The sequence below is a fragment of the Onthophagus taurus genome, chromosome 11, assembly GCF_036711975.1.
Source record: "Onthophagus taurus isolate NC chromosome 11, IU_Otau_3.0, whole genome shotgun sequence".
NCBI lineage: Eukaryota > Metazoa > Arthropoda > Insecta > Coleoptera > Scarabaeidae > Onthophagus > Onthophagus taurus.
The window spans coordinates 7,621,104-7,634,816 of NC_091976.1; the positions used below are offsets into that span (position 1 = coordinate 7,621,104).

Below are 13,713 nucleotides of genomic sequence, written 5' to 3' on the forward strand. Positions count from 1 at the left end.
GTTTCAAATTTGACGGTTTGGTTACTTCAAGTTAAGTATTATTATAAGGATAAGTATAGGTGGCCCGCCTTTGCGTCGTGTGTAACCGACTTTAATTTAGAAATAATTAACGCTGTTTGCGAAAGTTGGAATTTATTATCATTAAACGATTATTTGAATAATATGTTTGATATTGCTGCATCTGGTAAACAACCTGGCAGTGATATAGTTATATTAAAGCTTTGTTGTGCTCATTTAATGAAATTAATGACGCGGGACATTAACAAATATTTTAAAGGGGAAGTAAATAAATACATGAAAGAAATTGTTGGATCATTTTACAATATTAATAGTTTTGAATCACTTGAAGGAAAAATGAAAGATTTCTTAACAATTCTAGCGTGTAAATTAGAGACGGATGTTGTATTAAATAGTCGCTTAAATTTGTTTGCTTCAAAAGAATGTAATTTTGAAATTGACGAAGTCACATTAAATACAGATGTACAAACGTTTTATGAATTAAATAAGTTTTATATACATTACAATGCAATATTTAATAATTTAAAAGTTGCAGAAAAGTCGTCTACTTTGCGGAAAGAAAACCTCAATCCTTATTATAGTTTAGATTTTGCACATCATTTTATTAAACACTACATTCCCTTTGTTCCAATGTGGTGCAGTATATTTTCGCGTAAGGAAAGTAACGCGCCCGTTGAAGTTTGGTTCAATGTTGTTAAAAATAACATACTTGAATCCCGTTTGGATAAATGTTCTAGATTTTTAACGAAAACGCGTGATTATATTTTAAGTCAATACCGTGAATTAAAGCACACGTAATCTTAAAAGGACGAAGTGTGCTATCAAAAAGAACATTTTCCAAAAACAGAATAAACTTGGAATAAGAGGCAAAAACGCAAATACACCTATTTTAAACATTATCTATTAAAAATATATGAGCAAGTAAAAATAAGGTAGAAGTAACATATAATACCAATGTAGTAAATAAAAAGGGCTTTATCGTTTGTCCTTTTATTACATGTTTTTCGTTTATCTTATTTTTTATAAATACATTCATTAACAACAACAACTTTATTCTACCGCTAACATACTCATACTGTACTTCTTTTTCGCTCTTATCCCTAAACTTCTTCTTTTATCGATCGCCACTATATTTATGACTTCAACATATTCAATAGGTGTCGCTACATTGAGAAAAATAATGTGGGAAAACTACCTAAAATTTAGTCATATTATCTAGAATGTATATAGTCAAAAATTAGCTAACTACTACTACTAGTTATATAAACTAATTCTATTTCGATAATTTAAGATAGATAAATGATCGAAAAATGTATCTTATAAATACCTAATCAAATTAGTTTCATTATATAATATTAATAGATGTTTTTACTATTAATATTATTTTTATTATTAATGGTAGTAGATAGCTTTATTACTTAAATATAGACGTCGTACCAAAATTTTTCACTGTAATATCGACGATTTGTAGTCAAAATATCCCATTGTTGGTAGGTGTTATTACAACATTGTTTTGATGTATTATATAATAATATATTTATATTAACTACTGCAAATAGTTGAATTTAATATTGACGATAGTTCGTTTATCAAAATATTGTAAATCTTTTGATCATTTTTTGTGTTTAAAATGTCTATAAATTTAAATATACCTAGCCTAAATGATAGGCGAAACTTTCTTGGCCATCTAGTATTGTTGGTTTGTAAATGTCTTGTCCAGTTTTAATTATAGCAGGAATAAGTATGGCATTCAGATTTATAATTAAGTGGTAAAAACCAAATTTTCTGTTTTTCTTTTCTGTCCGATAGAAAGTGAATGCTTATACTTCTTTCGAAGGGAATAATATTTTTCTATTAGTTTTCCCCGTTGTTTTTTGGTACCCAAATACGTTACCTGTAAGGCACATGAAATTAAAAACATAAAAAATCATGTACTGGTAGTTTTAATTTGGAAACGTACCTCCAATTCTAATGGGAATAGATTTTTTTTTGCGACATTTTGGCACAATTGGCGATCTACAGATGTGTCACTGGCTAACCAATCCTCCACGATTATCGTGGTAAGGATATTTCGATTTTTCGAACTTAATCCACTAACTTTATATTCTGATAAAATTAACTGACCACTAACCGATTTTAATAAGAGATTTTCTAACTTCTAAAATAAATACATCTATGATTTAGGAAATAAACTGGAATATAAAACAACTTACAAAGATCGGTTGATATTCAGGATTACCATTTTCATCTGTATCTATTATATTAGTATTTATCCAATTATTTACTGTTGCTGATGATTAATTCGATGTAGTAATTGTACTTGCCAGGGGTGTTGTTAATCCCTATAAAAAGCATTTAAAGAAAATAAACTTATAGATTGTGACATAATGATGGCACCGATGGCACTTATAGATTATAGCTGTCAACTTACGTTGAGTTGTTGCCACACAAAAAGTTTTTTTCTAAATTTAATTCGTAGACCGAATTGTTCTGCAGGAATTAAATGATCAATATCGTTGGTAGTAAGTTCTGCAAGGACGTCGATATCTATTCCTTTGGCTGTAACATAACACATACCACATACAGAGGTGCCTTTAAAACACTTATACAACTACAAGTAACATGTCTGCCGTCAAAAATCCGGTCCGTCGATAATCCGGATTCAATACCGATGAAAAAAAAAAATTTATTTCTCTTTTTCTGATTGTACGTACAAAAGACAAAGTACAGTGATTCCCCATTTAACACGGTACTCTTATAACGCGTTTTCATACTATCATGTTTCTGTATAACACGTGTTTTCCCCCATATAACGCGGGGATTTCCCACGTTCTGTGAAATGTATAATGATATAATGAAATTATAATAAGTTAAACAACGATCAAAATTTCACAAAAGAAGTATATAAAAGATATTCTACAGCGATTTGGTATGGAAAACTCAAAACCAGTCAGTACACCAATGGACCCAAATGCAAAATTACAAAAACCTGAAGTAAAAAACGAAGAAATAATGAAAAATATCCATATCAAAATCTGATCGGAAGTTTAATGTATGCATCAATTGGTACAAGACCAGATATTACATTTAGCGTTAACTTTTTAAGTCAATTTAACACAAATTACAACGAGAGTCATTGGATTGCCGCAAAAAGAGTGTTAAGGTATTTAAAAGGAACAATAAATTTGGAACTAACTTATAGAACGTCAGGGAAAGAAATGGAATGTTATACAGATGCAGATTGGGGATGATCTATAGATGATAGGCGCTCCTATACTGGTTATCTGTTTAAAATGGCAAACGTAGCAATCTCGTGGGAAACTAAAAAACAAAGGACTGTTGCTTTATCAAGCACAGAAGCCGAATACATGACATGAGCCTTACTGAAGCAGCTAAAGAAGCAGTGTATGAGAAAAAATTCTTATCGGAATTAAAATTCAATTCAAAAAAACCAATCGTCCTTTACAATGATAATCAAAGTTGTCAAATGTTGGCAAAAAACAACGTTTATCATAGTAGGACTAAACACATAGATATAAAATATCATTTCATAAGAAAAGCTTTGGAAGATAACGTTATTAATTTAAAATATTGTCAAACAGAAGAAATGATTGCCGACGTGCTAACAAAGCCGTTACCAAAACCAAAATTAGAAAAGTTTATAACTATGATTGGCCTTGAGGGGGAGTGTTGAAATGTTATATCATAAAGCAATCCCAATCAAGCAATTAAAGCAATCAAGAGTGCGTTCATGTTTTACGAGTAGTTACATATAATATAAAACAAGTGAATGTTGTTATTATTAGTTGTCAATATAAAAAGATAATAAAAGGTTTGTTAAACTGATAAAACATATCACGCATAATTTTAATATTAAATAGTTGCCTTGAAAATCTGGAATTAATACGTGTAATTCCCACTGCTGTAACAAAGTAGTTACAGTATCTTCAACTTGCACATCCATTTTTATTTCTTACCAAATCGTAAAAACACTCCGAATACCTGAACACGTTAATGACGACTGAGAGTACCACAAAACGTATTAATATTAGTGGACTTCCCTCTAACAAAACAAGAGTACAGTCTTACAGGTTTGTAACTGTAATAATGAAGAAAGTTTGTAACTGTAAGTTGGTAGCGAATCCTCAAAAACAGATGCTTTATCGATCGTTTTCGATGATGAAAAAGCAATTTTTGTATTAAGAAACATTTTCTATAAACGATCGATGTAACGATGAAAACAGGTAGACAAAACGACTAAAATACATTTAAATAAAGTATTTAATAATAGTACATTTGTCCATTTAGGTAAAATATTTCATTGTTAAATGTGTATAGAAATTCAGACTAGAACAAAATAAACAAAAATTCCAAATACTTTAGGTAACTAAACTACTCAACAACTAGACTTATCAACTAGTTTCCACGATGCAGTTTCTTTTTCTAAAAATTAGTTATATCACCTCAATAAATAGATAAATTAACTACAGTAAAGCTTCGCCAATCCGAATCAATTAAAATCAGCTCAATTCAGATTATAGAAGCATGCGGATTATTGAAGTCATATTTAAATATTATCTAAAAAAGTCTTATAAATACTTATTTATAGATTTATTGTACTAGATAATATATGCAATACATGTTTTATACAGTTTATTTAAAAAAATCAAACAACGTTGTTTGTCGCATGCAGTCTTGTTTAAATTTCATGGCGCGTTGCCGTAGAATTCTAAGGGTTGTTACGGTGTTTAAATCGACTGCATTCTCCTCCGCACATTGAATACATGTACTGAAGCTTTTAATCGCATTCTCATGTTTTACTTTTAATTGCTATTAAATTAGCCGATAGTTTGTCCCAAGCATTGGCAAGCATGAACACAGCATCCTTAATAGAAATATTCTTCAGTGCTTTGAAAATATCGTCTTCCTCTATAGATAGAACATGTTCTAAGAGACTTTTCTGGTAATACAATTTCGTTAAATGAATTGCATTTTGATCCATAGGTTGGATAAGTGGAGTACAATTGGGTTGGTATAACGTAAACAAGTAACTATAAACTATAAAACTAAACGTGTTCCAACTTGTTTAAACGGCCACACAAAAAGACCGTTAATTCGGATTTGGGGGTGTTCGAATTAGCGGAGCTTTACTGTATCATAAATTTGACTAATTAGAATTGTATATGTCAGCTAAATTACGTTAGGTAAATGAATAAATTTTCTAGCATAAATGACTATTTGTCTAACATCTAAATTGATTTAGTTCAATTCTCCATATTATATTTCTCAGTGTACCTGACGAATCGTCCTCGATTCCATCGTCAACGTCATCCGATATTTGGCACCATGGTTTCACAAGGTCTGCAGCAAAAATTGAACCGAACTTTCGCTGGGTTTGTTGAGCACCTGGTACGTCGGCGTCGGAAAATGATATTTATCATTTCCCAGAGCGGTATTTACTAGATACGGTCCTTTATAAGATGGCATCATCTTTCTACATTGTCTCTAGTCTATTCAATACTAGATCTCCCTCTTAGTACTTTCGAGGTTTTTAGTACTTCCTGCCACTTCTCTCTTTCTGTGTTCGTTGTACCCTTTCGATATTTCCTATCGCGTGATCGCGTAAATCGTTTAATTTATCTATATCTGGCACGTTTTGGTCTTCTTCGAGAGCTATTATGACGCGATTTTGAAGAATGTTCCGTGCCAGAAACCCAAACAATAGTTCGTGAGGTATCTTCTGAGTAGTTCTGGTCCTCATGTTGTTTAACCTTCGAGCGGGCGTGCTGTCATAAAATTTATGACAATTTTCGTTTTTATAATAGGTATATCTCCATATATTATGCATTTGAAAGGATTTAACACTAAAGTATTCATGTAACTATGTATTTTGAACATGATGAAAAAAAATATATTGACGCTGTCTTTATGGCAAAAGAAGATATAAAATACAATAAATTTACACATTAATAGCTGATTTATAAGGCTGTATTTATATTACAGGATGTATTAAGGGATATAAAAGTATTATAAATAGGTTTTGAGTCATACATGAAAGTTTCAGATCGTTTGGACATTTTTGAAAAATACTGGTCCGTAATGACAATTTTGTCGGAATCGAAATTTTTTTCATCTTTTCAATATTTCAATCTTTTCGGTTTATCGTGAGCTTATGGAAATATTCAATATATTTAAAGGCTTAAGACGACTAAATCTGAATGTTTACACCGAATTGCGATAACACTATGCTGTCATATAGTAATCGTTTAGTTGTTCTATTGATGTACTCTCGGTTGCAATAAATCAATTTCAGTGACGCATATGCTTTTTGTATACACTATTAACACGAGAATCCAACTTTAAATTTTCGTCAAGAATTACTCCTAAGTCTTTTGCTGATTTACTAATTATCAATTGCTTATTGTTGATTTCAATTTTCATTTTATTTTATATTTTAATTTTAAGTTTTTTTGACCAAACAGCATTAATTCCGTTTTTTGCGGGTTGATGCAAAGGCCATGACCCTCCAAAAACCGTACCAACCTTTGCAAGTTTTCATTAATTTTTGCGCACGCCACATCCACCTCCGATTCAGTGAATGAATGGTATATTTGTGTGTAGTCAGCATACCAATGGGCACTGCAATACCGAATTCTGTCTTTGAATTGACTTGTATATATACTATACAACAAGGGAGATATCATTGATCCCTGAGGACATCCAACCTTGACAAATGCCGGCTTCGAAAGGCGACCATTTATTACTACTTGTTGTTCCCTATCAGATAAGTAACTCATCAAAAAACCTATTGCTGGTTGACTTACCCCAATATGATACAAAATTGAGGACAACATTTTATGATTCATCCTGTCAAATGCATTCGAATAATTAAGCAAACACAATACCGTTACTTTACCGCTATAGGACGCCCTCAGTACATCATCCACTATGTTAAGCAAAGCTGTAGCGCAGCCATAACTCGCCCTGAAACCAGATTACGTTTCTGGTAACAATTTATGTTTGTACACAAACGCCTGAAGCTGCTCACTCATAATTTTCTCCAGCATCTTAGACAACACCGGTAGAATGCTAATCGGACGTAAATCAACAAATGAATCTGGATTTTTTTTCTTTGGTAATGGAACTATTTTCGCCTTTTTCCAAGAGTCCGGAAATCGACCGTCTGACAAACAGCAATTAACTATGTCTTTAATTTGAGGAATTATGTGAGGGCAACAGTAATTAATCATTTTGATATTAAGTCCATTTAATCCTGTAGCGTTGCTTCTTACGCAGTTAATAACTTCCTCTATTTTAGCATCACTGACACATTCAAAATTGAAAACATGTCTTGTGACTACATTATTCATATAAGATTGATATAAATCTTTGTCAATGTCCCCATTCAGAGGAGCTATATTTGTAAAATAGTTGTTAATTTGTTCCGAGTCAGCAAGCTGGTCGGAATACTGTCAGTTGTGCGACTTAAGATTCTACATTTCCGCAACGCTGTCCATGGATTAGTTTCCAATCCCATACAATGACTAACATACGCCTTTCTTTCTCTGTTCATGGCTCCCTTTACATAATTTCTCATATCTTTATAGTATTGCCAGGACTCATTTGTTTTTAATGATCTATATTTTTTATATGCTTTATCTCGAAGCTTTTGCATTCTCCTTATTGTGTCCGTTATCCAAGGTGTTGGAGCAGCACGTTATTTAAAAGTTCGCACTGGAGCGTGAGCATCAAAAAGTGTCAGAATATTTTCCGTCAAAAACCTTACTTTATCGTTAACATCAACCATATCAAAATTTAGAAAAAAATGAATAGCATATAGATCCTGCAAGAACCATTGATAAACAAAATTAGAAAAGATACGCCTAGTGACAGAAGCAGGCGGCTGCACCACATACTCCGCAAACAATTCGAAACAAACGATTTCATGATCAGATATACCCGTTGACGGTACAACACTAACATTCCAATGCCGTCACCGTCGGAGACAAAAACGAGGTCAATAATTGTTGAAGTGGTCTTAGTCACACGTGTGGGAGAGCTAACAATCCTGGCAAGCTAAATGCCTTCAAAGTTGTGACAAGCTTATCCACTTTATTGCTATGACCACTGTATAAATTCAAATTAAAATCACCCATGAGTATCAATCTATCCACTGTTGGGACAACAGTCGACAATTGTGATTCAAGTTCGGAGACAAAATGTTCTGAATCAACTCTTTGGGATCTATAGGCAACATCCACCGCGAAAACAACCCTAGAACCCTAAACCTAACCTAGACCTGCTCTATGATGTCGGAAGCCATGAGCACACTAGTTAACATAAGATATCACTATGTTGCATATTCTAATTGAACTAAATTTGCACTATCACTAGAACTAACACAAGACCTAGAACTAGAATCATTCGGATTTAGCCGTCTTGAGAGACGTGCGGCTAAATATGAATGTTTCTACTTCTCGGTCTAGTGTTAGTTCTAGTATTGCACTAGCACAAAAAAAGCTTGCTATCTTAGCGCCCTCTGATTCTGCAATTTGACTCCTATTCAATGCATCTACATGAGCCATCTGAGTTCCTGGGCGATATTCAATATTAAAGTCGTATTCTTGGAGTTTCAACACCCATCGTGCTATTCTCGGCATCAAATCTTTCTTCTTCATGATGGTCTTTAAAGAATTACAATCGCTTACCACTCTGATTTCTCAACCTAGTACGTACGTTCGAAATCTTTCTAAGGTCTCTGTAACGGCTAGAATTTCCAGTTCGTAGCTTTAATACGACTCTCCAATTCCGTTGTTTGTCGACTGAAATAAGCTGTTCAATAACCTTTTTTTTAACCTGTTTCAATAACCTTTTTGGTTCATTTTTCAGCTTTTGAAATACTATTCCAGCTCAGACAAGACAGCTTCTGGATCGTATATCGTCAAAACTGGTCTCTTGGGTAGTTCTTTTAATCTTTGCTTGTCTTGTTGACTAAGGTCTTCGTTTACGTCATATTCTATCTCATCCTTTTCAATCATTATGGACCTACATAATGGGATCGAGTATTCATTTTCCATATTTTCGTCTTTCTTTTTATCATTGTATTCTTCTAAATTGCTGTAGGATTGTGAGATTTCTTTGTCTTCGTCTTTGCTATCATATTCGTCGTCATTCATCATTGTTTCTTCATTTATTTCTTTCTCTCGTTCTAAAAAGAGTTCACCCTCGACTTCCGGAGTGATGCACCGTTGTACTGACAAAGGGTTTCCATGTTTAGCACTATTTCCTATAATTATGGCGTCTTCTTGACAATGATCCGGAACCATATAGATGTCTACCTCGGTTTCAACTCCATCAATGTCCAGTCAAGTTTGGCATCTTCCGATTGTTCTTCCTAATCCACCTCCAAATTCCTTCAGTTGAATGGTAAATGACGTATATTCTATTTCTAGTTTGTCTGCGTCCTTTTGTCGAAGTGTCACAACCTCACTTCCTAAATCAACAAATGCTGTACTTCTTTTTCGCTCTTGTCTCTCAACTTCTTTTTTATCGATCTGTACTGTTATTATAACTTCAAAATGTTCAATAAGTGTCACTAGTTGTTATACCAATATCGCAGACCCTATTTTCTATATATTCTTCTAAGTTATATATATTAAGTTTTTCAACATTAAATTTGAATTTAAAAATACTGAGCGTAAATGCAATACATTTTAAAGTATTTATGGCTTATTAAATCACAACCATTCTAGATGGTAATTATAATCTTATCGGCTTTCCAAGTGAAAAACAATTAATATTTCCTCCTATCATTGATTCAATTAATCACCATTCCAGGTCATGTATTTATGTCAATCTTGAAAGTAATCAAATATTTTTCTTTGATCCTAGTACACGAAGCAAGAAGGGTAACAAATTTTCAGAAAAATTAACTCCCTATTTAAGAAAGTGTCTAATAGTATATCATATTTTTCAAATTGCAAATATGCTAAGCAAACTGATAGTTGGAATTGTGATCTATTTGTTCTCTACTATTGTAATGTACTTTTAAAAAATTTAAAGTGGTGCAATTTTCTAGATCAGAATTTGTTTCGATGTACTTTAAAAATTTTGATTATCGAACATTCAAAATTGACAATAAATTCATGCTTATATTGTGAAGAAACGAATGAGGAAGTAAAATGTCAAAAATACCGCAAGCATTCATGTTTTATTTGCACTAGCACAAGACAACAAAGTTATATTTGTGAAATGTGCCATAATACACAACAATACATAGTTACCCCCTAGACCAAATTTATATCTCTGCATCTGGTGTGATACCTGGCAGTGATAATTTCATTCAATTTAGATTTCTTACTAACAATCCAATTTCATTAACATATCTTCCTTTCCTCTCCCGGTGAGAGTGTTGTCGCCTCTACGTGGTCTCACTAGACATGCATCACTTAAGCTTTTGAGGTATTGTTGATATCCCGAATGTATGTGTTTATAACAATTCAATATAATACGCGGTTTTGAAGTACCGTATCTCAAATGTTTTTGTTTTATGTATGACCAAATGGCAACAAACTTTGTATGTAAAATTATCAATAAATAAGCAAAATCGGGACTCGTCACTAAACACAATTCGATGCCATTCTTGCGCCCAATTCGTTGTTTCCTTGTGCTCCATTCTAGCCTGCGTAGACGGTGAAATGGTGTAAGAGGAAGACACAAAAATAGACGATATGAACGCAGCCCATAAGACCTTATCCGGCGATAAACAGATGACATTGACATCCAGGGCGACGTTGTTGCACCCCTTCCTCGGACCATTTGGACCAACATCTCAAAAAGTAATGTATACAAGAAATACATATAGGTATATATATACCTATAATAATAATAATAACAAAGCAAATGTAATTAAAAATTAAAATAGGATTCCACTACCGATGAGAACATTTGAAGAAACTCCTCAAAATTATAGAAAGCGCCATCAGAAGACGTCGCAGCTTTCTTGTTTGCAAAGGACATTTATTATATAATTTCACGGCTAGGTGATTGGTGCTCGTTTACGTTGTATTTATACGATTATAGGGAATTTGATGGTTTGATTTGCAACGTGTCTCGTAAAAGTGAATATCAGAACTTTTTGGGAGGAGTGGACGTAAAGAAGATACCTTTGGATAAATACCGAGGATAAGGTAAATATTTTATGTTGTAGAAAAAGTGGCTTGCAGGTTGTGGTATATTTTTCACCCGTTAAAGCCCTTACCGCTGTCTTTTGTTGCAGGAAAATATCTTTCTCCGCCGATGAGTTCCCCCAAATTAAGATACCATATGATGCCTTACTGTGAAAGTTCGCAAAGTACGTAGCCCTAACTGCCTCATATCCAACTATTGTTCTAATATGCCTGATAGTGAAAATCGCAACAGCTAGAGATCTTTGAAGATACTCAACATGAGAGTTTCAGTTTTGATTTGGCATTACGGAAATTCCTAGGAATTTTATTGGTTCTTGCTCCTGGCATTCAGGTTTTGTCGCAGAAGTTTCTGCGTCTTGTCAACATTTAGCTTCAGGGAATTAGTCCCAAACCATTCCACAGCTTCAGCCATAACAATTTCAGTGCTATTTTCAAGGTCACGTTTATCTTTTGATGTTAGCATGAAAGACAGTTAGCATGTGTCATCAGTGTATATATAGTACAGGATGTCCCGAAACTCTACGTCAAGCGGGCACCGGGTGAGAGGTCAACCCATACCTGTTCTGGTAAAAATGAGAAAAAAATTCCATATCTCTTAGTTAAGTGAACAATTTTTCAAAAATGTGTCTATTACCACTTAACTAAGAGACATAGAATTTTTTTCTTTCTTTTTACCAGAACAGGTATGGGTAGGCCTCTCACCCGGTGCCCGCTTGACGTTGAGTTTCGGGACAGCCTGTATATATATAAGTTATAAGCCGAGAACAAAGGAAAGCTAAAATAAATAATCAGCAGATTCTTTTGTAATCGCCGTAAAAAATTTATGCGCTTAATTAGACATAATTTAGTCTAGTATCAATATTCATTGTATTAGATTCAGTGTAACTTTTTGCAATCAAGTTCAAATAAATAACTTAATTCATATGACATTTTGGAAAATTTTTAAGTTGATGTCATTACCACCAACTTCCGGTGTTACCAGCGTGATAAAACTGGTGCATTGAATTCTTCATATACGATTTTATTATCATATTTTTTATTGCAACTTCTCCCAAATTGCAATCCCTGGTACGGGTGGTCTGAATCACCCGGTATATACAGGATAATTCAAATTCGACCCCCCACCATTGGGATTTGAGAAACCATAAGAGATACATTAATGGTTAAATGGGGGCAAAGTTACGTATCTTAGAGCTCATCATTTTTCAACTAAGTTTTTGGATCTAGCTGTTTTAGTTTTTTTGTAATTCGCGACGGTAACGAAAGCTCTAACAGTACTCAAACGGGTGCTGTAATGAGACTCCTTACAGCATCCGATGCTGTAATGAGATTTTAGTAACATTTTATGGAACCAGTTCAAGTTGGTGACATTAGGTCATTAATTTTTTTAGTTATCAATGTGACAATTTTTGTCTATGGATGTTTAAACACGTTCTTAGCATCGAATACAAGGTCCACAATGATGAGGACATCGAACATTGAGCAATTTCTGTTATTTTGGGAGGTGTACATGAAACTTTTATGGTTTCTGGGATCCCAATCGAATTTGAATTACCCTGTATACAGGTAATTGGCTGTTTCATTTAAAATGACATATGCTTATATCTCGAAAACCAAAACTCGAATCGAAAAAAGTTTCAAGTAAACTTTTTTTGGTGAAAAGGAGGGCACAAGGTACACATGAGCAGATTTTTTTTCAGGGTTTCCTAAAGGCCCTTCTGACGTCATTTTAATTTTTTCAAATCGCATATATTCTTTCAACGTCTTGAACAACTTGACAAACTAAGTATTTTTTGTTTAAAATTTTTTTTTCTTAAATTCTGCGTTATGAAGATATCTACAAAAAGAAAAATAAAACAACATTTTTCAAAATGTAATTAAAAAAATTTAATTAATAAAAAAACGATTTAATTAATCGTAAAATAGTACTAAAATTCTTCTTCATTTTTGAAATCACCTTAGAACATTGATTAAAATTTATAAAGTTACCTTTATACGTCGATTAAATGCTCAAAATGATGACCATTCGCTTCTAAACATTTCTGAATTCTCATTGAAAACGTTCTCTGCACATTGCCAAGCATTTCTTCAGTTATTGATTCGTAAGCTGCTCTGATACGGTTTTTCATATCGTTTGGTGTTGTTGAAACCTGGTTGTAAACTTTCTCTTTGAGGTAACCCCAAAGAAAGAAATCGGAAGAAGTTAAGTCGTGTGATCTAGCTGGCCAATTCACCGGTCCATTACGTCTTATCAATTTTTCAGGAAACATTTCGCCTAAAATTTCTCTTGTGGCTAGAGCATAATGAGATGGACATCCATCATGCTGATACCATAGCTCAAATCTTCGCTCCAGAGTAAGGTCTTCCAACAAAACCGGTAAATCGTTCAACGAAAAATTCCGATACTTTCTGCAATTCAAATTGCCATCAATAAAAAAAGGTCCAATTATTTTATTGCCAACAATGCCGTATCAGACATTAACTGACCAAGGTTTTTGATGATCGA

At 33.3% G+C, this 13,713-nt stretch overlaps 1 long non-coding RNA gene across 1 annotated transcript; it reads left to right on the top strand.

Moving 5' to 3' along the window:
* The first annotated feature begins 10,419 nt into the window (after positions 1-10,419).
* Positions 10,420-11,765, top strand: LOC111421964 (uncharacterized). Its single transcript, XR_002707265.2, has 3 exons — positions 10,420-10,856; positions 10,943-11,207; positions 11,297-11,765. It is a non-coding gene; the product is annotated as an uncharacterized lncRNA (long non-coding RNA).
* The last annotated feature ends 1,948 nt before the right edge of the window (positions 11,766-13,713 follow it).